Source organism: Acomys russatus, chromosome 1 (assembly GCF_903995435.1).
Source record: "Acomys russatus chromosome 1, mAcoRus1.1, whole genome shotgun sequence".
NCBI lineage: Eukaryota > Metazoa > Chordata > Mammalia > Rodentia > Muridae > Acomys > Acomys russatus.
In genome coordinates this window covers 84,415,353-84,428,196 of record NC_067137.1, presented here as the reverse complement: position 1 = coordinate 84,428,196, position 12,844 = coordinate 84,415,353, and the positions used below count along the sequence as shown (strand labels likewise).

General features: G+C 41.3%; 1 pseudogene; it reads left to right on the top strand.

The window, feature by feature from the left end:
* The first annotated feature begins 10,133 nt into the window (after nucleotides 1-10,133).
* Nucleotides 10,134-10,384, top strand: LOC127196390 (cytochrome c oxidase subunit NDUFA4-like; annotated as a pseudogene).
* Nucleotides 10,385-12,844: the final 2,460 nt, after the last annotated feature.

The following is a 12,844-nucleotide window of genomic DNA, read 5'->3' as shown; positions in this document are numbered from 1 at the left end:
AAAAGAAAGAAAGGAAGAAAGAAAGAAAGAAAGAAAGAAAGAAAGAAAGAAAGAAAGAAAACCACATAGGAACTCTGATTTACTGACCTCAAAGACTACAAAACTCTCTCTTTGAACGGGGCTTTAATTATTGCCTAAAACTTTTGCAAAAAGCCCAGGATTAAAGGCAAACTACTACAAAGGTTTTTCAAACACATTTCTGCAAGTCCCATAAAATTCTATAGATGACATCATCTCATTAGCATCTTCAATGGGAAGGAAGAAAGGTAAACACTAGAAAATAATTGTTGTACATCACAGAAGCCAACATGTGGCAAGGGAGTAAGGGCACGATGCTAGCGATGTCATGGACAACACACATCACCCATTGTAGGAGTCCTGATGTGGGAACTGCCCCCACCCTACACTCACACACAAATTCCCAAAGAACCAGCTCTAGGAAGCCTGCCAGAGGACTGCCTGCAGCCAGTGCTGATAGGAACCTTCATGGAAGACTAGAATATATATATATATATATTATTCTCTGTTCACCTAATCTCTCTCCCTGGAAGTACTGAAGTAAAAAGTAGTTGGAGTCAAAGAACAGAAAGATACCAAGATAGTAGGGAAGGAAAGGAGAGGGGAGAGGAAGGGAGGGGAGAGAAAGGGAGGGGGAAGGGGAAGGAGAGGGGAGGGGGAGGGAGGGGAGGGGAGGGGAGGGAGGGAAATATAAATGATTCTCTTTCAAATTTCCCACCTTGCCAATACATTTAAAAATGTGAAACAATATTTCACAAAAGCATACTAATAAAGAGTTGAAGGCAATCAAAGTAACAAGATGGAAAGAGATACAAAATGATATAATTAGGTTTAAGGTTTTTTTTTTTTTTTAAACAGTATTGTTTGTGGAAAGCACAGGCATTGATTATTTTTCATTTTAAACTCTTCAAAAATGTTTGAATTTTCCCATTTACCAATGTGGTATAATTGTAAATTTATAGTAAGTCCATTTCTTTTTAGACCTAAGAAAACATAACCTTTTATTTTTTTATTAATTTATTCATATTACATCTCAATGGTTATCCCCTCCCTTGTATCCTCCCATTCCTCCCTCCCTTCCATTTTCCCCTTACTCCCCTCCCCTATGACTGTGACTGAGGGGGACCTCCTCACCCTGTATATGCTCATAGGGTATCAAGTCTCTTCTTGGTAACCTGCTGTTCTTCGTCTGAGTACCACCAGGTCTCCCCCTCCAGGGGACATGGTCAAATATGAGGCACCAGAGTACGTGTGAAAGTCAGACCCCACTCTCCACTCAACTGTGGAGAATGTCCTGTCCATTGGCTAGATCTGGGTAGGGGTTTGAAGTTTACAGCCTGTATTGTCCTTGGCCGGTGCCATAGTTTGAGCGGGACCCCTGGGCCCAAATCTGCCTAACATAGCCTTTTAAAAATAAAAATACAGTTTAAGCCAAACCTCTAGTTGCTTTGTCTGATCACTTCTGCTTTTTAAGATTTCTTTTTAACTATGTCTCTACATTCGGTGATGTGTGTGCCTGGAAGCATAAGCGGATACCCAGGGAGTCCAGAGGAGGGGATGGGGTCCGGTGGAGCTGGGGTGGCAGATGGTAGTGAGCTTCGATTCCCTGTGGGTGCTGGGAGCCAAGCTCGGTCCCTGACAGAACAGTGTGCGCTTCTAACCTCTGTGCCGGCGCCTGTCCCTTGTTTGCTAACTCGTAAAAAGTTATGAAATGATGATGCGGAGACTGTTTCCATTAAACAACGATGCATTCTTCCTTTTACTGTATTTTCACTTTGGAAGCTTCTAACCTGCACTTCCTGTTTACTCAGGTAATTAATTTTATTCCTTCTCAAGTCTCTGATGGGGTTGAAAACCAGATAGTTTAGTTCTACAATTACGCTTAGTTGTTTAGGGGTTTTTAGGTCTAGATAGATGTTTTAAGTTGCTAGAGATGAGATATTGATCTGCATTCAGAATTTTAGAATCACCAAGATAGGAAAATGTTTTCTTCAAGGCTGCCAAACACAAATAGCCAAAAACCACTATGAATGCAACATTTATATAATTCCTGATTCTTGCTCCGTGTAGTTTATTTTATATATGTATAATTTTATATATGTTTATTTTATATATGTATAATAATATAAACGTATATGTAAAAAATAAAATAATTTTTAAAATATATTTTTAAAAAGAGTGGGGCGAACTCTTAGGTTATGTTTGATGCTTGTGTTAAGCAATCCAGGCTATTTAATGAAATAATTTAGTCTGAGTCACTCATAAACAAGAGAATTTTATATTTCACAGTTTTGGCAATTGGAAGCTTAGCTAAAGCTCTGGCCAGTGTCTGGTGAGGCCCGGTATTCTTACATCATAGAAGAAACAAGCAGGTCCACTGGGCTTCTTTTAAAAGATACTGTTAAGGTGTGGAGATAGGTTGTCCCCAGGGGCTGTGTGCTGGAATCCTGGTCCTCAGTGAAGGATGCTGGTGTTGATGTGCTGGGACTTTAAGAGAAGGGCCTTGTGGACTAAGCCTCATATGGCTGGATTCATCTTTATAAGACCATATATGTTCAAAGACACCCTTCTACACAGTCAATCCCTTTTCTGACTCTCTGACACACTGTGATGCAGCCAAGAAGCCCTCACTAGGGAGCTGCTTTTTGCACCATTCAGCCTTTAGAAAAGTGAGACAAATAAGCTTATTTTCCTTTAACTAACCAAGCTTAGGGCATTTATGTCATAGGATCACAAAATATTCCAGGACAGGGAGTAATCCTATTCATAAGGACCCAACCTTCAAGGTCTATTTATTCTACCTCTTGCAGCTTCCCCGACTCCGCAACCTGCCCCCCCCCCCCCCCCCCCCCACTATGGATTCAACATTTGGCTTTTGGAGGACAAGCAAACTGCAGGAGTATTTGTAACTCTGGATGGCTACAATTTTGGCTGAGTTCTAAAGTAACTACAGCTGTGGGCTACAAGAAGCAGCTGATGTCTGTGTGTGCTAAGAGATCCCATTTGCTAAGGAAGGAATTCTAGAGTCATGGCAACATTGTCAGTGAAACTTACCACACAGATCTCCAAACTCCAACCAATTACCACTCATCCCCACCCCACCCCCACCCCCGCCTCATTATCACTTGTGTTTGACGGCGGTTCAGTAACAGTGGAAGAAAAGTTTCCCACTCCCAGGTACTGTGTGTGTTGGCCATCAGGAAAGAGGGCGGCTCCTCTAATCACACCGCTTTATCTGCCTTGCCCAAATTGGTTTTTGCTTGGGTGGTTTTGGTCCTGAGGCTTAGCTCCCCAGTGAGCTTCGTTAAACAGCGGATCCTGAGCTTTTTTCAAGCAGCGTTATTCTAAGGCTGCTGATGCCCAGCTGCATCTTGATAGGCAGAAATGTGCTTGAAGTTCTCTCCCCGGAGAAGCATTAAAATTGGGTCACAGAGAAAAACAGGTTACAAAAGCCTCTCTGAGGAACTAGCCCTTCAAAACGAGTACGAATAAGCATGGCAAGAAGTCTAGAAAACCAGGGAAGACCTGAGTATCTGGGAGGGATTACTGGCCACCCACGTTGGTCTTATACTGGTACATATTCCTTACATCTTTTCTGGAATATATATCTCAGAAAATTTGTGTGTGTGTGTGTATTCCACCACATAAAATAAAAAAGCTAATTTACATGTCCAGTTGTTGCTTTAGAGTTGTTTTATAGTGTTTTATCGATTTTTTGAGAATTTAACACATGTATACAATGTATTTTACTCATATTTACCCCTACTTCTCCCCCTTAGCTCCTTGCAGACCCACCCCCATACTCCTACCCATCCTGCCTCTCAACCTCATTTCTTTTTTTCTCCCCACTAATAACTTAGTAGGTCCAATTTGTGCTATCTGCACACACACACATAGGTCTGGGGTCATCCACTGAAGCACTGCCAGCCTATACTGGACCACACCCTTGGAGAAAGTGGACTCTATCTGATAGCAAACACCAAGCAAGTGTCAGCAATTTCTCAGCTAGGGGTGGTGCGATGGTGGTGAGCTCCTGCCTCCCCAACTCACTCGAAAGTGTTGATCTTGTGCAGGCAACCACAGCTGTAGGGAGCTCATAAACACAGCTATAAGAGATAGACAGAAGTTCAAACCACCTTTATTTTGGAATTCGCAGGCCTGATACTTTGCCCTTTGCCTACTCTGATTCACTTGCTGAAATTTATACTGGAAATGAGGCTGCTTTCTGGTTTGTTTGAGTGAACTTTAACCAGAAAGCCATGAGGATCTGCAAAGCATCAACAATTGAGTAGCATGTTTGATAGGCTAGGGTTTGTTATAACTATAGACTCTCTCTCTCTCTCTCTCTCTCTCTCTCTCTCTCTCTCTCTCGCTCGCTCTCTCTCTCTCTCTGTGTGTGTGTGTGTGTGTGTGTGTGTGTGTGTGTGTGCGCGCACGTGTGTGTTTCTCTGAAAAATCCAGTGAGAGAAGCTAACAGTAAAAAGAGAGGAAATTTCCTCAGTATATCTCAGCAAATCCCACAGCAAGGACAGTTTTATCCACTTCCCGCCTTAACTGCCCATTTGATTGCACGCTGCAGAATCATCAATGGCTTCGCAATTCTTCAGCCCAGAACTTTCAAAGCAGGAAGCACCTCTCAGCAATCAGATAGCCCTCCAAACTGCCACCAGCAGAGGCGTGGAAGCAGGCGGCCACAGCCTGACTTGTGCGGGACATTGGAATTCTGAACAGTGTAAGAGCTTCTTTCTTTATTTAGTCAGCATGAGTGTTATCTGTCCCTCCATTAGACAACAGATAGATTTAAGGGGTTGTGGGAGTCTTTTTTTTTAAAGGCCTCTCCTTCCTTGACTGTTTTTAAAGTCTCGAAAGAGTGAGAAGATGAAAAGATAGAAATCAACATGCGAGATTGATCTTTTGGGCAGCTACTGGAAGACATGGCCTAGAAGGAGATGAAAATCGAGATTTCTGACACAGAAGCCTCAGATTGCAGTTTTGCAAGCCTATAGGCAAGACTCAGGGTGCAGGCCTGTACTTTGAGGGTTGCCCTAACCAACACATAGCACAAAGGGGTACATCAGAGAGCCTCTTTCCTCGACACAGAAGAAGCCCACAAAGAGCACACGCAAGAGCCACACCAGCCCAAACATGCACAGCTGCTGCTCAAAACTCACCAGATAACAATGCAGTGGGTGAGGGAGGCAGAGAGAGAATTGCAGAAAACATTTCTCCTTGACAGAGGTCTAAGAGGCCTTGCTTTTGTACCGGTCTTTACCTACACAGCTCTCTAAAGCTGACAAAGGACCATTTACCTTTCTCGGCTTTATTTATCTTCAGGGCCTCGTATGTTTCCAAATTCAGTGTTAGCTATTCAAGCTGACCTCAAAATCTGGAGAGGAGGCTATAACCAGCGTTTGGGTTCCTAGAGACCCTCTGAGCTTGCTTCCAGTTTCTTTAAAGTTCAAAACTTTACTCTCCTGCATTGGCTTCCTTCCTGAGAGAGCCCAGCCTCTACCTGTGACAAATGCCACCAAAATTAAACAATGTAGACAAGATGAAAAATAGGCTAAAACATTTAGAGTCATTTACCATCATTATCAACCTATGGGGAAAAATGCAGAGACGGTAAATGTTAAATCACTTTTTTTTAATTGACTAATTGAGCATTCAAGTGAGAGCAGCATGAAATTGTAATTTATAATGCTCCATGAAAACAGAGCACTTGAGCATAGATAGCAGTTATCCATATCATGTGCTTTGCTCATACCTGTTACTCCAATGGACTTTTTTCCTTCTCATTTTAAAACTTGTGTTCGCATGGCAAACAGCCAGGTTCCCAACGCAAGGACAAATTCGCTTCTGAAGCTATTTGTTAATATTGAAATATTTACAGAGGATAACCATAGATAAATCAAAGTCATTGGGCAAATAGGAAAGTTAGGAAAGAGCAAACAGATGGACACATGCAGTCAACAAAACCTGGCTGAGACCATTCTGTGTGGCAGGCACCATGTTAGGAGCTGAGCATTAGGCTAAGCACCTACTGTAGACTGTTTACCAGAATGCCATATACATGCACGTATACATGCACAGACACACACATATATACACACTGATGTAAAGAGTGAGCTATCTTAAGCAAAGCAACAGCAGACATCATGCTGGGATGGATTAACCATATAGAGTAGTTTGTTCTATTGCTGATTTATACCAATTTCCCCAGACTCATGGTGGAGCAAAATAATTAGATGGGTATACATGAGAGGGTGTAGGCATATAGTATTTTAGGTAAGGCTTAAAAGAATTTCTGGGAAACTCATTCTTTAGTCTAACTCTTGGCTTTGTATTTGGTACAAAGAGTGTTGTATGAAGTATGCAGTTCAGAAAATAGTTGATTTTTCCCTTTGCTCGCCTTCTCTGACAAAGTAAAAAGCCAGCCACCCTACATCAGTTCCCAAAGTATTCTGGAAATTGTACTTGTTCTTGATTACTGAAAGTCTGAGAATTCTGTTAGAAAGGAGAGTGGACGTATATAGGCTGAGCCCAGCAGGTGTGCTGAATCCTGGAATAAAGGCAGAACTGTTAAACCTCAAATTAATAAGCATTGGATATAGCACGAGATTCAGGCCAACACAAGGCAGGTGCAAAATCCTTGCGTCAGCGCTTTTAATTTGTAAGCTGATTTTCAAGTCTGCTGGAGATCCAGATGCCTGTGATTCCTGGCCTGAGACAAATGCAGAGAAAATATGACTGGAAATTCAGAACATTCCAGACAGTTCTCTTCACCTGGTTTTTATTCATATTTGAAATGATACTGTGGAATAAAGCAGTTGTCAAATTTTTCTAAGGGAAATTCATAAACACAACAAGCCTATGCTTGTCTGTTTCTTTGTCATTTCACAGCAAAGACTATTCACCTCACACTCTGGTCTCTGAAGCATGCTGCCTGCTTTTGTCTGTAACCTCATCAGAGTGGCCTCTCCTACTCATTTCTACCAACACTCACTTTTTTTTCTCAATTAATTATTTATTTCCTCACTTTACATCCCAATGGTAGCTCCGTCCCCCCTCCCCTTCCAGTCCTACTCTCCCTTCCACTCTCCCCCTCCTCCCCTAGTCCTTAGAAAAGAGGAGCCTCACCTGTCCACCCCAGGGCACCAAGTCACATCTTGATTGAGCACATCCTCTTGCCCTGCGGCTTGGCATTTTTGCCCAGTGCCTGGTTTGCTACATTTGAAGCCAACTCCATAAGGAGGTTCTTGATGCTCTTCTTCTTTGAGGTTGCTGGGTGTTGTCAGGAGTTAACTTGCCTTGTTGTCAAATAAACTTTAGAATAATAAAAATATATTTAAATGCCATATTTTGTGGGTCTCTGAGGCTTTTTGAAGACCTTGTTTAACTATTTTACCTCATATATATACCGAGTATATATCTATCTTGTAGAATATATATCTGTCTCTTAGACTTAGGATATATATTCTTGTGCTAAAATCTGGCTAGTGTTTGACATGCCCATGTTTCACATCAATATACAAAATTCTATACCAATGACTTAGAAATTACCTTCATTATGAGTAACAATTAAGGCCTAGAGTTAAAGAGTAGGTTCAATCATCTACCTTTGTTCTATCCTCCCTCTGTATTTCTATATCCCCCTTTCTTTCTTTTCAGTTCCTGTCTCCTTTCCTACAGATAAAGGAAAAGAGAAACATCCCTGAGTTCTACCTAGTTTTCTCTCTGTAAAGACCAATAATAAGTTATAACCACCTCCTGATGAAAATAAGCATTTGTAGAACAAGAAAGCAAACAGAAACCTACCCGACCCCCCCCCCCTTTAGAGGGAATGGGCTGTCATTCTCTTAATTTCTTCAGGCTTAACTGAGGCAAATAATATCTTAGAAGGGGCCAAAAAATTGGGGGAAATAATTAAGCAAGTCAGGGATTGCATTTGTGGTCCAGTTTCTAAATGTTGAGAGATTCCAGGCTTAACAGGAGATTGAAATGCTTGTCCAAATGGGATCAGAAGCTTTCTACAATGCTGTCCGGGCAACTGTCCAATTCTGATGGGTAACAGCAACAGAGGTGTCTCAAAACTAGACTTTTAGAAGCCTTTAAGTTGGGAAGCAAACACATGAGCTCATTTCTTCTATCACCTCTGTATCTATAGAGCTGAGTAAATTTCTTTCTTTCTGAGACTTTTAGTCCAGCCAAGAACTTATCCTTCCTCCTCAGCTGTAAAGCTAGCAACACTATAAACCATCCACCAGTCCCATTTGTGTAAGCAGGCTTTGTAAGCATTGCTTTAATAAGTCAGTCTTGGTTTTCAACACTGTCTGATACTGTCTGATTCAGTGCACGTCATCCTCAAATGTGACAAGCCAGTCAGAGCTGGTGTGATATAAGTAATGTTTCTGATTATGTCCTGTGTATATAATCAACGAGAAAGTGGTTTAAAGAAAGGGAGGGAGGGAAGAAAGGAGGAAGGAGAGAGAGGGAGAGAGAGAGAGAGAGAGAGAGAGAGAGAGAGAGAGAGAGAGAGAGAGAGCAGAATTCTATACCCCTGTTCTATATGAATCTTCTGAAAGTGAAAGACAATTGAAGCCTTCCCAGGCTTCTTACTCTGCGAATGTGGTTAATTCTTCAAAGCAAAGGATGGCAATATAAGTTAGAAATTCGGACTTACATTAAAATGCGAAGAGCAGGGCTGGGCATGTGGCCAAATGGCTAAGAGTGCTTTGTGCACAAGATGGAGAGCTTGTGTTTGGATCCCTGATGTCCATGGAAAGGAGGTCGGCATGGCAGTGCACACCTGAAACTGCAGCTCTTTGCGGGCAGAGACTGCTAGATTACTGCCGCTTGCTGGACAGACAGCCTGGCAGAAAAACAGCAAACTCCCAATTCATTCGGAGACTCTGTCTCAAGGGAATAAGACAGAAAATGGTCTAAAAGCATACAAGATGTCCTCCTCTGGCCTCCGCATGCACCAACATGAATAAATACAACTGCATATTTCACATACACCTGAACACACCTCCATATATCACACACATAGACACATGCACACACATAACTCCAAAATAAAAACTAATGACATAAAGAACACAGACATAATTAAAAATGTATTTCTTTATCCTTAATTGATTTAACAAAGAAGGTTTTTTCAAAACAATAATAGTCACAAGGCATCTGACTATGTATATGTTTGTAAGGACCAAACTAATGCTATGTTCTATATGTTCTGTATGTTCTATAACTAATGCTGTCGTCTGTGTATATCCCATGAGAACTTGTTGTCTAGGTGATCTCACTTCTCCCTGCATTCCAAGAATGACCACATACTGCTGTAAACTATACCTGCCAGAGGTCTCCATAAACTCCACCAGAGTGCTTAGATACAACTAGCTCCCACTGTTCCTCTGAGGAAAAAACAAAAACAAAAAAAAAAAAACTTCCTCTCGAGACTCAGCCTCCACCCAACCTTCCTAACGGTCAGCAGTCCTGTTACCCATAAACCCTCTACCCCATCAATCCCCAACCCCCAATTGCCACCACCTGACCAGCCCTCACCTCCCCCCACGCCCCAGCCCCCATGCCCCCAAACCCCCACCCCACGCTTATGTTTTTTTTTTCCCCCTTTATAAACCCTTGAAGCTCTGGTGCCACTCTCCTATCCTGTTGCATCAGGAGAGACTGTGAGCCAAGCTCAAGCCTGTAATACAGGACCATATGTGTGTTGCATCAGTATCGAGTCCTGGTGGTCTTTTTGGGGGATCTTGTGATCTGGGCGATCTGGGTAATACATGTTAACATATATTCATTTGTATGTGTGTATATGGTTATGTCTGCTTATATATAAGAGAAGTGAATAATAATGTAAGCTATTAACACGAAGTATTATTTGAAAATAGACTTATTCACATATATGTGTGAGAGAGACAGAGAGAGAGAGAGAGAGAGAGAGAGAGAGAGAGAGAGAGAGAGAGAGAGAGAGAGCAACTACCTATAAGCAGCATAAACAACTATAACTGGAATGTCCACCCAGGCAGTTGCAGGTGCGGGTCAGTGTGTGTCCTGCTCTTGTGTCCCTATCTCCATGGAGGTAGGACTCGGCCACAAACATGCTCCACCAGGTCCTTCAGCAAGCCAGGAGGAAGCATGCCAGCTCGATCCCTCTTTTCATAGATGTCGGAGCAGGATGCACTGGAGCAGCATTACATGTGTGCACTAAGCATTGTTCAATCCAGAGGTCAGCTGGGACAAGAGGACTAAGCCAGCGCCTTGGGACAAGCGAGGTCCCAGTGAGCAATACAAGTTCTACTCACTGAATGTTCGTGACAGCAAACTGAAGAATGAAGGTCCCGACTTCTAAGCCATGAAGTTCACCATAAACCTGCTTATAATGAATGTCTTTCAGAAGCCAACAGCACAATTTTCCACTCAACCAGGAAATACCTCTCCTTGAATGCATGAAATAGTGTTGATTTTCTAGAATTTATTACACTGATGAATAAATCTCTGAAACAGAAAAAGAAATATAACTGATGCAAAGAAAGAGAACAGGAAATTATAAAAAATGTTCTATTGAAATCACAAAAAGCAGGAAAAGTACAAGAAAAAATAGGAATGAAGTAAAAACAAAACATATGACTGAGAGGAGCAGTAACAGAGGCCATGACTGTAATGGCAGTCATCGATATCCCTTTCTCAGCAATGGATAGGTCAAGCAGGCAAAAAAGCAAAACAAACAAACAAACAAAACCAACAACTGTAAAGTTGAGCTTCACACAACCAGCTGATGTGACAAATGTCAATAGATTGCCCTAAGCAACTACACATTATTACCTGGAATGGGATATTCACAAAGAGAGGCCCCATGCTAAGCCAGCAAACAGACCTTAGCAAGTTGACAAGAACAGAAATGCAGGCATCTACTCACCCACCACACTGTAACTGAGCTAGAAATCAACAACAGAAAGGTAACCAAAAAAGTCACAAAACTCAGAGATTAAAGCATGCATTTCTAAATACCACCTCAGAAAGTAAGTTTCTAAATAATTTGAACGTAGTTAAAATGTAAGCCCAGCCTATCAAAATGTGTAGGTGAAATACTCAGAGAGAAACGTGTTGGAAAAATTGTCTTCAGAAACTAGAAAGAGCAAAATAAACACATGAAGAAAAGAAAAAAATTCAATGGAACATAAATCAGTGAAATTAGAAACAAAGACACAGAAAACCAACTGAATCAAAATTACTTCATTGATCTTGAGAAGATAATAAAATTGATAAGCTTCTAGAAAGGTAAGCTAAAAGAAAAAAGAATGCTAATTACTATTACCAGAATTGAACATAGTCCATATATGATGTGTATAATAAAAATGCAATGAACAACTCTATGTCCACAAGTTCAATAATGTAATTAAAATTTACTAATTCCATATACAATATGATTTTTCAAAAGTAACATGAAAAGAAACCAAAGATGTTATTAAGTCTATAACTGTTAAAGAAATTAAGTAAATATATAACCTCTCAAACAGAAATTACCATTCAAAAATTATTGAGTTCACCAATATATTTGAGAAAGGAATTATACAAGTTCTCCAAAATCCACAATCTTTTTTAGAAGACAGAGCCAAAAGAAAATTCTTAATTCATTCCACAAACTCAGCAGACACCAAAAACCTGGAAAAAATATCGTAAGAGAGAATTATAGAGCAATTCCACTCTTAAATATATATGCAAAGACTCAACCATATGCAGCATAGTGCATCAAACAATGTATTAAAAAGTCAGTCCCCATTACCAGGTAAAATTTATCTCAGATATGTGAAGGTAGCTTAACACCAAACAAAAACATTAAATAAATTAAGATCAGAGAGAAAATCACAGCTGGGTGAAATTCCTTCAGGGATCACCATACCAATAAAAGCTTAAGAAATGGAAATGCCCTTAATTCTCATTCAGAAGGGCAAATAGAATAGACACAGGAAGCTACTGAAGAGAAGGAACAGGATGGGAGCCTACCATAGAGGTCCTCTGAAAGACTCCATCCATAGCGGGGGGGGGATCAGGGGATTTGGATGCAGAGACTCACAGCCAAAATTTAGGGTGGAGCACAAGGAGTCTTAAGGAAGAATTGAGGCATAAAAGGACCTGGTGGGGACAGGAGCTTCTTAAGGAGACCAACGGAGCCAACAAATCTGGGCAGGGAGGGAGGGGTGCACCAACCAAGGACCATGCATGGTGAGGATCTAGACTCTCTGCTCAGATGTAGTTGATAGGCAGCCCAGTTTCCTTGTAGGTCCCATAATATGGGGAGTAGGGGCTACCTCTGACATGGACTCCTCAGGTGCCCAGTCATTGATGGAGTGTCCTTGGCCAGGCCACAGAGGAAGAAGATACAGGCAGTCCAGATGAGACTTGGTAGGCTGGGGTCAGATGATGGGAAGGAGGCCTTCCCCTTTCTGATGGCTAGGGGAGGGGGTGGAGGGGAAGATGAGGGAGGGAGGGTGGGACCTTTAGGCAATGAGGGAGAGAGATACAATCGGGTTGTAAAGTGAACAAATTTAAATAAATGAATAATTAAATATCAAGAATACGAGGGGGCAGGGGAGTCTGTTCTCACCATTACTTTTTAAAAACTATTTCTTTTGAGATTCTATTATTTCCATCTTCCATTTCTTCCCTTCAAACCCTCCCTTATATACCTCTCTCCCTGATTGTTTTCAAATTCATAGTCTTTTTTCATTAATTGTTGTTACATACACATATGTATATGCACATACATACATATTCCTAAATGCATAAATGCAACCTGCTCAGTTTGTAT